We start from the raw sequence: 18212 nt of genomic DNA, 5'->3' as shown, positions 1-18212 counted from the left end.
TGTTGGACTGCTTCAGCTCAGTCCTGATTCTGAGCCCAGGAGTGGTCCTACCTCTCTGGAGTCAAGCGTATTCCACTGGCTGCCTGAAGAAACTGAGGTTGTGTGGGCAGAGAAGATCATGGGGGTGGGGGTGGGCATGGTTTCTGGGCAGGCACATTAGCCTATTGTCGCTTGGGTGGTGAGGACTGGTTCGGAATCCATTGCTCTAGGGTGATCTCCAGGTGACTCTTCATCTTGCTTACCCAGGATGCTCAGACTCTGTGACAAATCCAGAAGTAAGCAGGAGGCGTGGTCTGCACTTCTTACACTGGGATACGTGGACCCAGCTGGCATCCAAAAAGCCACAGATAAATCTGACTTATCTTTTGGACTGCTGATTTTATTTGACAGTGGAATGGAGAAAGAAAATTTTCATATTAAAATAAACATGAATATATTTTGGAACAGAATGCAGTATTTATAGATTTCTGAGATGGGCCTACTGGACTCTAAGTTCCTTGAAGACAAGAGCCATGTCTGCCCTGTTCAATGTTATGCAGGCTTTCAGTGCAGATTTATTGAATGAATAAATGAGTGAACTAAGATATAAACAAATAAAATATCAGACTTTGAATTAATTTCATCTTTGGGGTCCACTTCTTTAGGCTCTGCATCTTCAGGATCTCCTGAGATGTGAGTTCCCTTCTCCTCTTCATCTGGGGGATATTTCGGTGTGAAGCATTGAATTAACATATTATTTGGAGGAGACTCCAGGTGCTCTGAGAGTCCAGAGGAGAGGGAGGCAGAGAGTGCAGGAATATCAAGGAAGGAAGGCTTCCTGGAGGAGGGGGGCCTTGAGCTGGAAAAGTGGGATGAGAGAAGGGGAGGAGCAGTGTGCTTTTGTAGCCAGGGGCCAGCCTAGAGCAGAGGGTGGAAGGGGAGGGCTGAGATGGGACAAATGAGCGGGGCTCAACTGTGGTAACATGGCTTAAGATGGCAACACTGTCTACCAAGCTTTCCAGCACATCATCTCACACCAGGCCACCAGGGGAGTGGGCTAAGTATCAGAGTCCTCATTTTATAAATAGAAAATGGAGGCTCAGGACATGGCCACAGTTACATCGTCAGTAAGGGGGAGGCTGGACTTGAACCTGGCATGGCAAACGCCAACTCTCGTGCTCTTGGACCATTTCTTATTGTCTCAGCCAGGTTCCCTAGACACAAACTCCGAGATGGAGATGTGTGTGCTGGAGGTTTACTAGGGTGAATGGGAGTGAGGGGAGCAGGAGTGGGCAGAGGAAGAGGCCCGGCTGTGCTGCACTTGAAACGGCAGCCTCAGCTGATCCTCAGGGGAGCTCTGGGGCTAGGATGATCCAGGCTGAGGCAAGGGCCAGGCCGTTGTAACCTCCACCAGACTGTATCCTTGGGCAAGCCATGTGCTCTATGCCCGTGGCAGAACTGCCCCCTTCCGCCACTTCCCAAGGTGTATCTAGAACATGTTATTCTCTCTTCCCGGAGTGGTCCTCTCCTCCCTCTCTCCTACAGAACTTCTGCTTATCTTCCAAGTCCAAATTCACATGCCATTTTCTTTAGCTCTAAAATCCATCGAAGATGTAGCAAAGTGCAGGACAGTAGACTCCCACTTGTATAAAAAAAAGAGAGAAATAAAGTTTATATACATATACGTATATACACATACTTGCGTGTGTATATTCTGTTGTAATATAAACACATCCCTGGAAAGATACATGAGAAACTGCAAACAGTGGTTGCTTGCAAGATAAGGGCCCAGTGGGTTGGGGCTTTTTGTGCCTTTTGAATTTTGAATGATGTAAGTTAAATGGGTTACCTAATAAAAGTAAAAGAAATCAAATAATTATTAAAACACAAGGAAGGAGGGGGTGGGCGGTATAGCTCAGGGATAGAGTGCATGCTTAGCATGCATGAGGTCCTGGGTTCAATCCCCGGTACCTCCATTAAAAAAAAATAAATAACCTTATTGTCCCACCCCAAAAATAAACACAAGGAAGGAAAAGAATGGTTAAATCACTTGGTGGGTTAGGGCCTAGCTGCTCACCTTTCTCCATATGGCCTAGTACCACTATAATTAAATAATTCATGGTGTAATTATATATTTAGAGTCAGTCTCCACCCCCAGATCGTAAGCTTGGTGAAGGCCATCTTGTCCACCATGGTTACCCTGTGAGTTGCAGACCTGATGAACATTTGAGGATACCAAGGCTTATGTCCTCAGGCTGGCTGCTGCTTCTCCTTCACCTCTCCTTCCCCCACCCCATGCATAGAAACAGCCCGCTTTCCTTCCGTTTTTTGCTTATTAATGCTCTTTATGATCACTTATGCAATCAGCCTAGAGGCCCTTTGCATAATATATCCATCCTGTGCTCGGGGTGGAGAGTCAGTGCGTACATAATGTGCAGCCATCTGCATTCCCTGGGCTATGGCCCCTGCCCCTGTCTGTACCTTTCTGAGAATCTCAACTACTGTCCACTGGATGCCTACCCCATGCCCTGCAAGAGAGCCAGGGTCAAGCTCTTGAGGGAGTGGGGAGATGGACCATGGACACGTTATTTCCTGTGGCTAAGTGCATGCTCTGAGAGCTGCCAGCACAGATATCTTTGGGGGTGGGTCAGAGAAGGCTCCCCACTCCTCCCACCCCAACCCAGCAGATGTCTGGACTGAAGTGTGGAGGAGAAGGCATTTACTAGGAGAAAGGAAGTGAAGAGCCTTTCAGACAGAGAAACTTAGGCTTGGCACCTTCTTCTGAGTACAGGATGCTGTGAGTTTGGGTACAGGGCTCAGAGAAAAAGATGGGAACCTTTTGACCCAGAAGGGAAGGTTGCCTGCCGGTCCTGGGCCTCCAGGACAGCTGCTTTTGTCCACATAGCCTTTATCTAGTGCTGTCCTGGCTGCTTTGACATCCCTTACCCTCTCGTTTGGTTAGTCATTTGTCTCCACCAGCTAATAGTGTCTACCAGTGATCTACTGCCTATATTTTGTTTCCACACTGGCTTTATTTGGCTCACTCAGAGATTCTTTAAAAATCTGATTAGTTGCCAACACTTAAAATTGGGAAATTTTATATCAAAACATGGATTTCCAGGTTTTGTTGATTGGATCTGGCAACAATCAGCTGGAATCAAGACAGCTGCCCCCTTTAGAGGCGGCACATATGCCCTGCAGTTCACGCAATCCTCACCTGAACTTTTTTGTTCATCTCTGTTTCCAGCTTGACCCCTAGTGACATTGAGCTATGACTTTGTTGATTCCTAAAGAGCTTGATTAAATAACCTGAACATGTCTTCACGTTTCACTCTTGTTCTTGAAAGTATTTTTGCTTCATAGGGAATTCTAGGTTGACATTTACTACCTCTCAGCACATTGAAGATATCAGTCTATTGACTCGGGCATCCATATTGTATCTGAGAAATTAGTTCCCAGTTTAAATGTTGGTTCCTTGATGATGATGGACTGTTTTTCTTCCCTGGTTGCATTTAAGATACTAGTTTTTCTTTGGTATTTTGCAGTATTGCTATGACCTGTCTGGTGTGAATTTCTATGTATTTATCCTGCTTGGGTTTCTTTGGGCTTCTGGATTTGGAGTCTTTGGTCAATTCTGGAACATTATCTCTTCAAATATTGCTTCCGTCCATTCTTTGCTTCTGGAATCTCAGTTAAATATAGATTAGTCCTTTTAATTTTATCCTCCATGCTTCTTATTCTCTCTATTATATTTTCCATCTCTGACTCTCTGTGCTACATTCTGGGTAATTTCTTTAATTTTATCTCTCAGTTCACCAATTCTTTTCAGCTATGTCTAATCTTTAGTAAAACCAATGCTTTTGAAATTTTAATGTCCATATTCTGATTTCTAGGAGCTCTGTTTGATTCTTTCTTTAAATTTACTTGCTCTTTATTGGTATTGGCAAGCCTCTCTTTGAATTCTTAAACATATTTTACATTGTATACCTGGTAATTCCAATATTTGAAGTGTTTGAGATCTGGTTGTGTTGTTTTATTTTCTTCAGGTTTTCAGACAACAGACACACAAATGTGTGTTGATTTTGACTGTGAACTCCTCATTTGGTTGGCAGGGGAGGGGGAGGAATTCTTTGACACCCAAGTCCTTTCGGTGGGTCACTCTAGAGAGGATTTTTTATTTGTTTTTATGAAGCACTTAGGTCTGGGACCACTTTAAATTAATTTTTTTAAAGGATTTTTGGACACCCAGACAATGTGAACTTGGGCTGCACATGCATATGGGGGCCATCTTATGTTCATGAATCCTTGAAGGCCATATTCCCCTTTCTGTTCAGCACCATGATTTCAGAGAGGCATTAAAAAGAAAAAAAGACTCCTGGTTTGTGTGAGGGTACAGATTTATTTCTAGTTCACCCTTATACTGAGGGGTGTGGTTTTGGGTCCCTGCTTTGGTGGGGATAGTTTTCTATGACTCCCTGCCCTGAATGGGGCACAGTGGACTCTGGGTCTCTTCTCCTCTTCTCTAAGCCCTGGGGGCTCTGACGATGGAAACTCTGGTTTACCTGGTTCAATAAGTGACCCTGAGGCATGAGGCAGCCTCTCTGGGTTTCCTTCTTCACTTAGTATTTTTTCTGGCCCAGGCTGGGCCTCTGAGGGCACTGCTGTGCGCAGTGTGGCCTGACCCCGGCTCACTCGGGCATCTTTAGACTCCTCCCCCAGTGCTGCCTTCCATCCAACACCCCTTACTCACCAGCTCCCTGCCCACACACACTGCTAGGAAAAACCAGTCACTTTGAGGTCCCCAGTCAAGTAAACAGACTCGCAGTTTCGGGCTCATAGTTGAAGTCCAACAAAGTATCACCCTCCAAACTTGACCTTAGCCTCAGCGTCTGTTTACCAGGTCAGGGCTTTGAACCATAGTGATGGTGGTTGTTGATTTGACTGAGTTGCTCTTGGAGGAATCTGCTATTTTTTTTTTAATAACCTAAACGAGGATCACAGACTATAGCCTTCATTTGTGATACAACTAGAAACATCACGTGTTATTCTCTGAGGTTGGCATAATATATTCTGTACAATTTGTGGGATGAAGGAGGTATAGCAAAGTTGTGGTAAAAGAGCACTTAACTGTGACCAAGGAGAGTACGATTTTAGTCCTGACTCCATCACTGTATAGGAGACCTTGACTAGCCCCACGGCTAGGTCTCAGTTTCCCTGTTAAGTAACCTGAAGGCACTTCGTGGTGTCTGAAGCTCTGTCCAGCTCTGACATTCTGTGATTCCCACTGGAGCCAAAGGACCCCCTTCTCCATGGGAGCACGGCAGGTCCTGGCCACACCAGCCCTGGTGGGGCTGTGCTCAGGGACTCTTGTCTCCCCTGTGCACAGCTCCCCACAGTGCCACATTGGCCTCTGAGAAGTGAGGATAGGAAGGCAGCTGGTGCCTCCTGCATTCATCTGGTAGGTAGTGGGAGACTGTCGCTCTGACCTGCTCTGGTGGGGAAGTGGTCCTCTGAGCACTGGCTGCCCAGCCTCAGGCCCAGTCACAGTGAAGGACAGAGGGACCTGTAGAGAATAAAACACATGCCTTCTGCCTCTTTTTCTAGGCTTCATGAAGCACCTGCAGGTTTCAGAAAACGTTATGCTGTGCACCAGAAATTGACACAACATGTAAACTGACTATACTTCAATTCAAAAAAAAAAAAAAAAGCAAGAAAACAATTTGAGGGAAGAGTCAGAGAGAGAGTAAGGAAAGAGCCCAGAGTCTTGCCCGCAAGTTTACAGAAGTGAATCACATCCCCCGATGTTCAGAGAATGAGGACACTGAAAACCACGGAGAGGAAGTATGGGTGTAAAGTCGTGTAGGGAGGCAGTCTTTGGGCAGTTCCTTGGCTAAATGGTGAGGGGACCCCTCTGCAGCCCACCCTCAACTCTTCACTTACAAATTCCAACCTCACGTCCACCAGTATCCACCATTTCCACCATGTGGAGCCTGAGAACTTCCAGCTCTGTCCACAGGAGACTGGGATAAAGAATCCTGATTCTGATGGAAACAGGGCTTCCGAGGACTCCAGGAGTTTCCCCTCTGTCTAATTAAAAAGTGCACATACCCAATTAAAGACTGTCCTCCCAGCATGGCAGGCACCAGGCAGGCGGGCACTGGGAAAGCTGTCTGGCTCTTACTCTTTCTCTCTGCTTCTCAAGCAAAGGCAGCAAGACACTACTCAGGATGCGCCTAGCAGAGAATCAGGTGGAGTCCTTGGTATGGCTTTTAGCATTACAATAACCGCGCTCCTGCCAAATATAGAACCTAATCACCTAGTGTTTACAGAGCGATGCATCACTTCATTGATTGATTCATTCATTCACTCACTCATTTGTTCAGAAGACTCTGATCAGTGGCGGTCTGGGGATCCAGCAGGGAACAAGGGTCACAGTCCCTGCCCTCAGGCTGCTCAGTCAGGTGAGAGAGTTAGACCAGAAGATCAGCCACTAGTTAGGACACAGGGTGCTAAGTGCTTTGATGGGGGTCGCTGTGGGGGAATCGAAGCCTCTTTGGGATGTCTGGGATTTATGAAGTGCTTCCTCTTCTGTTGTCTGCCTTCACCCTTGCCACAGTCTTCTGAGGCAGGAACAAGGCCGGTGAGGTGGCGAGACTTGCATAGCTTACACAGAGGGGGCCAGGAGTGGGACCTGGGTCTCTGACTCCAGTTCCAGAAGCCCACACTATAAGACTCTGGACTGATCACTCAGCTGCACTGAACCATAGTTTCTCCACTGTTAAGAGAGTGTGTAGCCCCTGGACAGCCCCCGCCTAGGAGTGTGGTGGTGGAGGATCTGGAATGAATAGCCGGGAAAGCCCTTTCTAAGTGTTGAGGATCATGCACATATTTAGACTTATTATGATTATTATCTCAGGGATCAGGTTCTTAGGATTTGGCCTGAGTGAAAAGCAGCTCACCTGCTGCCCAGCTAAGGAGGCCCAGGTTCCCTATTCATGAAGCAGTCATTTATAGCCTGGCAGGAAGGTGGGCAGAATCATCTGGAGGAGTGCTCTTACACTCTGCACTCATGTGTTCCCCTCCATGACAGAGATTCTCATAGGCTCCTTGGATGAGAGCAGCTTACTCGTTTATTTGTTCCTCTACTCATTTGCTCATTTGCTTATCCATCCATCTGTCCACTCACCCAGTCATCCAACAACCCACCCACCCCAAGAAAAGATATGCCTGAAGTAAAACCAGCAGAAAAGTTCCTGGTCCAGTGTTTCTCCAAGTATTATTTCCTGAACTACTAGTGTCCTTTGAGATGCCCTTGGAAGAAAGAGCTTCTTGGCCAAATAAATTTGGAGAAAGCTGTATCTTCTTTACCACCTTGTGGAGCTTCACAATGCATGTTAATGTCATCAAGGCTCTGAGAGTTCCTGCAGGAAAGAAACCTGTTTAAAAATTTTTTTCATGCCACGTCCCCTAGACCTTTGAGACCAAGGAACACTTTTTCATGGTATACTCATTAGCCTCCTAGAGAATTAATGATTTGTGAAATACACTTGGGAAAGCATTCCTTTAAGCACAAAATCTTTTTTTAATTATAAGGACTTGCATGGAATATTCATAAGGTCTATTTTGTACGCACCTGCCTTCTTCCATAGGGATGACTCATCATTCAGCACTTTTCTCGGCACGTCATTGAGCACATCATCGTGAACAGCATCTGTAACGACGCATCATCATTGACAGGAGCTAGTGAGGGGACTTAGAGTATTTTAAGTTTTCACTTTTCAGGGAGTTTTGATCATTCCCTTTCGTGAACAGTGGAAGCTTTGGTTGATTGCTTCATATACCTGCTTGAGATTTCTGTGAATTGAAAAAAAACAAAGAACCAGTCTGATTATAATTGTAAAGTAAGAGTAAACAGGCTCTGAGTGAGGACTGACTATATCTCTCTTTTTCATAATGGGCTTGAAATTTAGTGCATGGATTTTGTACCATGACTTTTAACTGTTCAGAGACCTTTGCTTTTCATCTATGTTCTGGATAAGTGATTATGTGGGATGTGACCCTTGTACACATGGAATATTACTAAACCCCCAATAGAGAACAGGTCCCTGTGAAACATTTGGGGCCAGGACTGAATAAGAACACTATTTTCAAGGTCAGCTTGTCCTGGATTTGAATTCTGTCTCCACCTCTTTTTAGCTATGTGATCTTGGGCAAGTTGCTAAACCTCTCTGAGACTCAATCTCCTCAGTTGAGTGAGGGGATACCTTCCTCACAGGTTAGTGGTAAATATGAAATGAGATTGTGCATGTGAAGTGCTTAATAGAGCCTGTCAGACAGTAGGAGCTGAATGAACGGTAGCTAATAGCAAGGCCGGGACTAGGATGAGACCAACGAGGTGCCCAGGGCACAGAAATTGGGGAAACACTCAGAGACCTGTGTAAGTACAGGGTCAGCACGTGAGAGTGAGTGCCACCTTAAATTTTGCATTCTGCGTGCCTCTCTTGTCTCACACCCTGGCTAGGGGGATGCTGTCACCCCACGGTTGTTCTCAGAGATGGAGGGCCTGGGAGGCCTCTGATAAGATGAAACCACCCCTGCTCACCTACAGAACCAGCCCCACCACCTGTAACTGCCTCCCCACCTGAGGTGGCAGGTGAGTCTGCTAAGAGGACCAGCCCCAGATAAATAAAGGTGTTCCTGGAGGGAGATAGGGCCGGGGGAAGGAGCTGAGTGGGACAGCTTGCTTGCCTGGGCCTTCCAAGGTTAGGCGCCACCTGCAGAGCCCCTCCCCACCAGCCCCTGAGTAGGGTCAGGGCCTCGCCAGTGGGGCTGGACCCCTACTTCCCTGTCAAAACTTTTAAAAACACAAACATTGGCAAGAGCAGCATTTGCATAAATCTCATTAGAAGAAGTGCAAGTTTCATAAATCTTGTGATAAATTAGTGTGATATCATTTTCAACGTGATGTATTAATTTTAGGGCAAAATGAATAGTGCTGTGATCATTGTGGGTAATTATGAGTCTCCTCAAAGAGGCACTGATTTCTGGAGGGACTTTTCTGGCCTCCTTCGCGGTGGGAGGCGGGAGGGGGGACAGGGGTTGGGGGAAAGGTCTTTCTTACCTGCTTTTCTGCTTACACCTTTCTTAGATTCTTAGTCTCCTTTCCTGCTGTTGAGAGGTGAAAGGAAGCAGGCCCTGGGGTTTAGGGGCACAGGAAGGGATGAGATTCTGAAGTTAGGCCATAGGGTCCCAATTCCTTTTGAAAAGAATTTTATATGACTAGGACCTGGGCCCATGGAAGTTCTAACCCTGTGGTTCTCAAAGTTGTGGTCCTACACCGGCAGCCTTAGCATCACGTGGAAGCTTGTAAGAAATGCAGTTTCTGAACAGAAACTCTGGGAGGGGCCCATGAATCTGCATTTTAAAGAAGTCCTCCTGGTGATTCTGATGAAGGCTCAAGTTGGAGAATCTCTACTCTAACCCAGTGATTCTCCTCTTGGCTGAACATTGACATCACTTGGGGGAATTATAATAAAATACTGATGTCTGGGCCCTGGACTAGACCAATTAATTAAAACAGAATCCTTCAAGGGTAGGGCCTGGGCATCCTTATCTTTAGAAGCTCCCTGGGTGATGCTAATATAAAATCAGGTTAAGATTCACTGCTTTAAAGCCATGACTTAACTTCTTTTTTTTTTAATATTGGGATTTGGAAAGTTTTGAATATGGGGATGGGTGACAGAGCAAATAATTTTTTTCTTTTTCTGCCCTCCCTGTGGAATTGGCCTGAGCTGAACATGGGCACTGAATGCAGCTAGGGACCCACGCGTTCGAGGCTGTGGAGGCCACTGGAGGGAGGTCATCGGGAAGCCAGCTTCCCCGTTCACCAAGTGGAAACCTACCTAGAGCAGTCATTTCCATTCTTGCTGGCACTTTAGAATCACCTGGAGATTTAGAACTTTTCAAAGCCTAGCTGTACCCCAGCCCAATTACTCAGCCTTGGGATGTGGGGCACAGGCACAGACATTGTTTGAAGGCTCCAGGTGACTCCAGTGTGCTCACAAGTTTGGGAACCACTGTCCTATAAGTTTTCCTAAAACTTGGTTTCTTGGATTAATTCTGGAGATTGAAGGAACCTCAGGGATCATCTAGGTCTTGGTTCTCAACCTTGGCTGCCCTTTGGAATCATCTGGGGTTTTTTGTTTGTTTTTTGTTGTTAAAAATCCTGAAGCTTGAGTCCCTTCCCCAGAAACTCTGAGGTACTTGGTCTGGGTGGTACAGCTGGGCATCTGGAGTTGCAATAATGCCAAAGGTGAATCCGACATGCAGCTGTGGCCTAAGACCGGCTGGACTAAAATACCCCGTCACTGGCAGGAGAGGGAAGGGGAACCCTGGAGGTGGCAGCCTGTTGGCAGAGCCTGACCTCACTGTGGATGCTTTCACCAGGGGGCTGTGCGATGGGTGACAGTAACATGGCTATTCCGAGCGAGGGGGGATGTTGAGTGTTGACAAGGGGCGTGAGGCAGGAGGGGAGCCCCAGGGTCCCTCTGAGCAGGAAAGAGCCAGCGTGTGCTCTTGCAAGTGTTTGGATAATCTCTTCTGAGCCTTTAACAGCCTACAGTGCTCTGTTTATTTTAATGATAATGTCAAGTTCAATTTGCCATCATTTTTCCACATTCCCTTTTGTAAAGTTAATTGAACAGTTTAATGAATTGAAAAGTTTCAGGAGAAGGGGAAAAAAAATACTCACCCCACTATTATCACTGTTATTAAATCTGGTAACTTTCACTTGGCTTTCCCGGCCCCTGTGACAGGACTTCAGCCCTGGTGTGCCAGGGAGCTGCCGCAAGGACTCAGGAAGGTCAAACAGAATGTTCCAGAGCCCCTTTATTCATGCTCAGGCTGCTACTCCTGAGCAGAAAAGACTCTCCAGTCAACCCTGGAACCAGGCTACCAGGCTTGAGCATTCAGGCTCTTCCCAGAGTGTTTAGCCAGATTGGGAAGCCTTGCCCACCTGGGCTGGGTCCTCTATCCTCTTCTACCCTCCGCAGTGTCTCGGACATAGTGTGTAACAAACAGAACCATAGTACTGTAGATATTTTAACTGGTTGGTACTTGCTGTGGTGGAGTGAAAAGCTGCACACCACCTGTAGCTGTTAGCTGGTGACTGTGGATGCACCACTGAGCCCCTAGCCCTGCTCTCTCCTTAGTAAAGTGGCTTGTTGGCCTCATCAAGAATGTGAACACGTGGCCCACATCCAGCTTCCCCTCCCTACTTATGTCACGTGTCTCTAATGGGTCACAGCATCCTTGACTCCTGCAGCCTTGAAATTCTTCTTCACACAATGCCCATGGAACCATGACCTGGGGACCAGCCTGGCACCTGAACTGAGACCCACTTCCCAAGCTTGTATTCAGATCTCCTCGAGGATCTCTGTGCTTTGGCTGTGGACATCAGCCCCTTCATAGTGTCAGTGGGGAAAGGGAGGCTCCGAGAGGTGAATGACATGTCCACGGTCACACAGGAAGTCGTGGCTGAACACCATCCAGTGCCAGCCACATTAGTTCTAAGCCCCACTGCTTCTCTCTGTCTTAATAAAGGGATTCCACTGAGGCTGCCTTCCTCTCAAAGCTGCTTCTGTGACCTTTGAACCTGTGTCCCCCTTCTGTCAAGTGCTCGTCTTGGGCGGGGAGGGTCACAACCCGTGAACCAGCGGAAACAGTAGGAACACAGTTCTTCCTCCATTCAGGCTGTGACTAGACCCCAGATCCAAGTTCATGCTTCCCAAATGGGCCGGTGAAGGGCCAGGGAAAGGATGTGGCATAAGGGGTATGTAGGTCCGTCCACTGGAATGTCATCCCCAGGAGGGTAGGGACTTCTGTCTGTTTTGCTCATTGTTGAGCACCAGTGCTGACAGCAGTGCCCAGCTCAGAGCAGGCGCTCAGGCAATGTTTATTGAGTAAATGAATGAAGGACTGTAATTGCAGCGTGGGGGTTAGAAAGGTCACCAAACGATCCGAGCTCTGCTTTCTGTGAGCTGTGTGACTAGGCAAGTAACGACCTCTCTGTGACTCATAAGTTATAGAGTCTTAGACACATTGGTGTCTGCTGCAGGGCCAGGCAGCCCTTGGCAATGATGCCTCTATCATTGTTGGGTCAGAAGCAGCATAGCTCTGGGATTTTGAGACTTGGGACAAGGTCCCTCAAATATTTAATGTCCGAGCTTTCCTCTCATGCTTTATTTTTTTTAAAATAACAGCAACACATAGCTCCCGCTCTTCCCTGTCACCAAAGCCTCTGAGCTTATATCATCCTGCTCTGTTTAATGTCTCCTTCAGTTCTGCTGAATTAGACTGTCCCCTTGGCCATCAGACACCTGTGTGCCCAGGTGAACCACTCACCCCTTCTCTGACTCTCAGGAGGGACTCCCCATCTTGTTGGCTGGTGATAAGTGGGTTGTGAAAAGCCGGGGTGAGGGAGGAGGGGACCCTCACCATCCCTGCCTCAGAGGTGCTCCCCTTCAGGCCAGCTAAGTAACCCAGGAGTCCAGAGTAGCCTCAAACATGTAGAGGGCCTGTAGATCTTCCTGGGGGTCAGTCTCTGTGGAGAGAGGAGAGGGCAGTGTTTAGCTGCTTAGATTGAGGCTTAGGTCAAAGGCTTTGTGCTAAAAGCTATGAGGGTGGTAGAGGGAACGTGAATTTCTCAGTCAGACAGATCTGGGTTCAAATCCTTGCTCTGCCACCTCCTAGCTATGTAACCTTGAGTAGGTTATTTTACCCCCATAAGCCTCAGTTTTCTCATCTGTGTAGTGGGGGTGTTAACCCCTCTCTTTGGGACCATTGTGAGAAATAGATGACAGAGAATGAGTGAACAACCATTGAGCATGGTTCCTGGCAAATAGTAGGTGCTTAATGAATGCTAGTTTCCTTCCCCCCAACTGTTCATGCCTTCGAAGTGGACCGAGCTGTAGAAGAGAGAGGATGTGAAGGGGGCCTGTGGACTCTGGAGACAGAGACAGTTCCCTTTATCTGGACAAAGTTGTTCTGATGAGCATGAGGACATCAGCCAGTGCAGGGCAGGCCTCACAGGAGAGAGGGGGCTGCCTCAGGTCTCACCCTGGCTTCCCCAGGTGGGTGCAGGCAGGGCCTAGGACAACAAAACAACCCCCAAAGATCAGCTCTCCTGAGGTCAAGCCAAGTTCAGGACCTTGGGGGCCCGGGTGCTTGCAGGGAAGGAGCCTGATTAAAGGCAGGAGAGCAAGGAGGGGAAACCTAAGACAAATGAGATTATCCCCAGGAATCAAGGCACTTAACTGGCCTGTCTGATCCCTGAGGAGAGACAAATGAGATTGTAGTCTCCAAGGCCAGCCCAGGCTCTGGGGGCTTATCCCAGGGGAGATGGGGAGGGCAGGAGCCCCTGGCTCTGGCAGAGACCAAGGCCGGAGCGGCTAGGTCCCTCCAGGCTGGAGGAGGAGAGTGGGCTTCCTTCCTGTGGCGGGTGGGGCTTGTGCAGCAGACCATGGCAATGGGGAGGTGGTGTGGTTATTCGCAGAAAGACGGGGCCATAATCTGGGGTTGGGGGCCTGCCATCTGCTACTCCTTGCTTAGGCACTCAGTGACACATGGCCCTGTCTCAGGCAGCCATCTTCCAGCCAAAACCCCTGCTTCTCTTTCTGTAAAATGAGAAGGGGCTTTGTTTGGTTCTCACTTCAGCCATAACTCGTGTTCTTGTTTCCAAGCTAGATCCTTGGCCCCTGGATGGGAAGGGAGGGATAGATCTGGGCTGATGTGAAGTCCTTTTAGTTCACAGATTGCAGAAGTTTTGCTCTCATGTGCCTTTTAGGATTCAGTAGTGGCTGTATGGAACCCAGTGTTGTGAAGGATTCTGAAGTTGAATACAGACTCAACAGAAAAGGGAGCTGTGATTGATTAGTAATGTCTGCTTGGGCAAGGGAAAGAATGGCCAGCTCCTCAGCCCCAAGAGAGGAGAAACAGTTAATCATGGAAGGGTGGGAGGATTTACCAAGCGTGTCCCAGAACATCAGCCTCCATCTTCAAGGGGTGACCCCCTCACTCCCTGCTGGGCAGAAGTACAAATAACGAATTAGGGAGCACCAAGGAGAGAGAGCTTCATGCTGGAAGTGGCATCTGACGTGTGCATTTAAGGGGACCAGGATTTAAGAAGCAGTGAGAGGAGGAAGGAAAGGTCTTCCAGGCTGAGGGAATAGCAACAGCTCAGGTGTAGGAACAGGTGATGCCATGGTGTGCTTGAGTGATGACAGCAGTGTGTCGGGCTCAGCCCAGGGGTGTGGTGGGAACTTGACCCGCCAGGCAGTTGAGGACAGGTTGGGAAGAGCATTGGCTGTTCGGTAAGGAATTTGGTTTTAATTCTGCGCGAACTATGGAAGGTTTCTGAGTGGGGTGTGGCCGAAGGTTTGCCTTAAGGAGATGCTACTATAAGGAGGAAACCTGGTAAAATCTCCTTACCCTTTATTCACTCTGTATCACCCCCACTGTGTTTGGGGAACAAGCTTTCATCCTTTCCCCATCCAAAATAAATAAATAAATAAATAAAAGGCTTTGCAGCCTGCCACTGCTCTCCCTGAGTTTCTGGCCCACCCCTCACCTGGCAGGTAAAGACAGCTCCCCAGGAGCACACGACATGCCAATCCCAGCCCTCACCCCTCAGCACAAATAACAATAATAACAATACAGTCATCTCAGCGATCAGCATGGGCCCAGCAGGGCTGCACAGGAAGCTGTGATTGTCCACCCCTTGCCAGGCAGACGGATGTGGCCTGCTGTTGAGGGGCTAAGGCCACTGTGGGGCATTTGCAGCCTGCTGAGCAGATCCCCACCCCTACCAGGGCCCCTGACCTCCAAGGCAGGGTTCACTGCCCCATGGTGGTGTACTTGGGCCCCAAGAAAGGGTACACAGTATTAGAGTAATGTATAGGATGAGATACCCAGCTGCCAGAATTGAGTACTCAGCCCCAAGGATAAGGTTCATTGCCCCAGGTGACCCCCAGGATACATGGCCTCAGTTTGGGGTACATCACCCTAGGAAGGAGGGCAGGGCCGGTTCCTGAGAGACTGCATCCCCAGCTCAGAGATCATGATTTTGGAGGGCTATATTCTCCTAACTCCCCTAGGCAGTTGGCAGGATTCATTATTTACCCGACGTCTATGTACTGAGTGCCTCCGGGACACCAGCCACTTGTTAGGCTCATGGATACAACAAGGAACACGACAGACCAGGCCATCGCCCCGTGGAGCTAACACGAGTGTGCTTGTGTGGCGACCAGGGGCTTGGGGCAGACAGTCAGCAAGTAAGATGAATGAACAAGATCATTTCAGAGGAGGGAGGGGCTGTGAAGACAGTAACTCCAGGTGTGAGGACACAGAGTGACGAGGCATCTCTTCAGATCGACTCTATCTGTAGGATCGCGTATTTGAGAAGGTAATGCTTGACCTGAGAGATGAATAATGAGTAGTAGCCTGTCATGACCTACAGTTGGAATATTCCTGGCAGAAGGCACAACCAGGGCAAAGGCCCTGAGGCAGCCACAGAGTGTTCAGAGGAGATAAAAGGCCATGGCAGAGGTGGGTAAGCCCAGGGAGCCCATGTGAGATGCAGTGGAAGGAACTGTCTCAGGCCAGATGGCCAGAGCCTTAGACATGATTTGATTTAAGTTTTGGTTTATAAATTTTTTGATTGTGGTAAAATGTATATTTTACAGATGTTAAAAAACATAAATCTTACCATCTTAACCATTTTTAAGTGTATAGTGTTAAGTACATTAATACTGTTGTGCAACTAATCTCCAGAATTCTTTTCATCTTGCAGAATTAAAACTGAACTCATGAAACAACAAATCCCCATTTCTCCCTCTCCCCCAGCCCCTGGCAACCACCCTTCTACGTTGAGTCTCTATAAATGTGACTGTTTTAAATATCTCGTATAAGTAGAGTCATACAGTATTTGTCCTTCTGTGACTGGCTTATCAGCATAGACTTAGTATAATGTCCTCAAGATTCATTCATGTTGGAGCATGTGTCAGAATTTCCTTCCTTTTTAAGGCTAAATAATATTCCATTAGATGTAGATACCACATTATTCATTCTTCCATTGATGGATACTTGGGTCATTTCCACCTTGTGGCCAATGTGAATAATGCTGCTATAAACCTAAGTGTACAGTGATTTCAGTTTAAAATTCCACTTTCCATTCATGAGGTCAGGCTGGGCCCTGGCCTGGATTGGGTTGGCACAGGGTGGAGGGGGCTGGTCTTTCTGGGTTACCCTTCTCATGAGGGTTGGGGAGGCCAAGAGCAGAGAATCCTCCAGCAGCACTGATTGAGCCAAGAGCCCAGAGACTGAGCCTTTAAATCATCCTGGGGCCAGAGGAGCTTTTCTCTGCATCTAAAATGTGAGCCATAAACCAGGCTGACTTACAGGCAGTCCTCACTGGTCCGGTTGTTTATGGCCAGCATCTTTTCTGATTGGTTGATGCCTGTACTGTGCCTGTTGTTGAATATTTGAAGATCGCCCTGCTATAAACCAGTCTCAGGACTTCTAAACCTGGCTGTATGTCAGGGTTTCTTGCAGGGAAAATAGAAGCTGCTGTTTAAAAGTTTACACTCTGGACTCTGCCCCAGCCAATTGAGTCAACAGAGCTTGGGAATCTGTATTGTAACAAGCTCACTGGGTGATTCTGATGCCCAGTCTTAGGGGGTCTGATTTGAGTCCCCCCAGAAGCAAGCCTTGTGATAAGGATTCAAGTGCAAATAATTTATTGGGGAGAAGATTCCAGGACACACAGGTCGGGGAGTGAGGATTTGAGACAGGGAAGGGAAGGAAGCCACAAAGATGCTTTATCAACCAAGTCACCACTGTGGGCAACTGGAGAGGGAGCCCATGGGGGAGTTCCAAGAGCCAGTGTGGAACACGGCCTCTCAGTTATCTGCCTGAGAGGTGAGGGAGGCGGGGCATCTCTCTCCCTACTCCTTATCCACCATCTTCCATCAGTCATTCTTTGAGTGCTGCTACCAGAGTATGAGGGGCCTTAGTTCCTGTCCTGTGTGTGGGTGGAGGAGTCTCTGATGGCCAGAACCCCTCAGGCCTGGCTGCCCAGGTTGGGCTAGGGGTGCGACAATAGTACATGCGGAAGCATAGCGGGCAGGGTACCAACAGCGTTGGCAACAGAAGGCTGGCCAGCTCCCCCCTCTCCACCGTACAGGGAGCGCTCAGCCCCTGTAAGATGTTGATTATCCTTCTTACCACTGAAAAGAACTCCAGGCCTCATCCATTGTTGGTGGGAATGTAAATGGTGCAGTTGCTGTGGAAAACAATTTGGTGGTTTCTCAAAAAGTTAAACATTGAGTTTCCATAGGACCCAGCAATTCCACTCCTCGGTATATACCCACAAAGAACTGAAAACAAGTGTTTAAACAAAAACTTGTCTACAGATTGTTCACAGCAGTATTATTCATGATAGCCAAAAGGTAGAAACAACCCAAATGTCCATCATGTGATGAATGGATAAACAAAATGTAGCATCCCCATATAATAGAATATTAGTCAGTCACAAAAAGGGATTAAATGCTAGTATGTGTTACAAATGGGTGAACCTTGAAAACATTATGCTGAGTGAAAAAAGCTAGCACTTATCTTATGGTTCTATTTATATAAAATATCCAGAACAGGCAAATTCGTAGAGACATTCAGTGGATTAGCAGTTGCCAGGGGCTGGGGGAGAATGGGATGGAGGGGGTGGCTGCTTAACTGCCATGGGTTTCCTTTTGGGGTGATGAAGATGTTCTGTTAGTAGCAGCGATGCTTATACCACATTGTGAATGTACCACATGCCACTGAATTGTACACTTTAAAAGTGGTTACATGGTACATTTTATGTTATATATTTTTTACCGAAATTAAAAAGAAAAAAGCACTCCAGGTATTGCACAGCCTGAATTGCAGGGTATACTGTTTCCCAGGTGGGAGACCCAGCGTGTGGTGTATGTACCCCAGGATCCCACAGCCCGGGATGGCTCTCCTGAATAGCTGCTTCTAGGGCCCCTGGGCTGGAGTTGGGCCCCACAGCTTGGCCTCTTTCCAGTATGAATGGTACAAACAGAGGCTGCTGGCAGCCTCCCTAATGGAGAAACGAGCCCCGTGTCTTGGAGAACTCAAAGCTAGGCCCAGATTCTACAGAATGACAGAGCAGCTGGGCG

At 47.8% G+C, this 18212-nt stretch overlaps 1 protein-coding gene across 1 annotated transcript in view; it reads left to right on the top strand.

The window, feature by feature from the left end:
- The window catches only part of LOC116660435 (cadherin-23-like), a 169188-nt gene that overhangs the window by 80395 nt on the left and 70581 nt on the right, over positions 1-18212 (top strand). The window lies entirely within an intron of this gene.

The sequence above is a fragment of the Camelus ferus genome, chromosome 29, assembly GCF_009834535.1.
Source record: "Camelus ferus isolate YT-003-E chromosome 29, BCGSAC_Cfer_1.0, whole genome shotgun sequence".
Classification (NCBI taxonomy): Eukaryota; Metazoa; Chordata; class Mammalia; order Artiodactyla; family Camelidae; genus Camelus; species Camelus ferus.
Note: the sequence above shows the minus strand (reverse complement) of the source record. Positions and strands in the feature narration are given on the sequence as shown.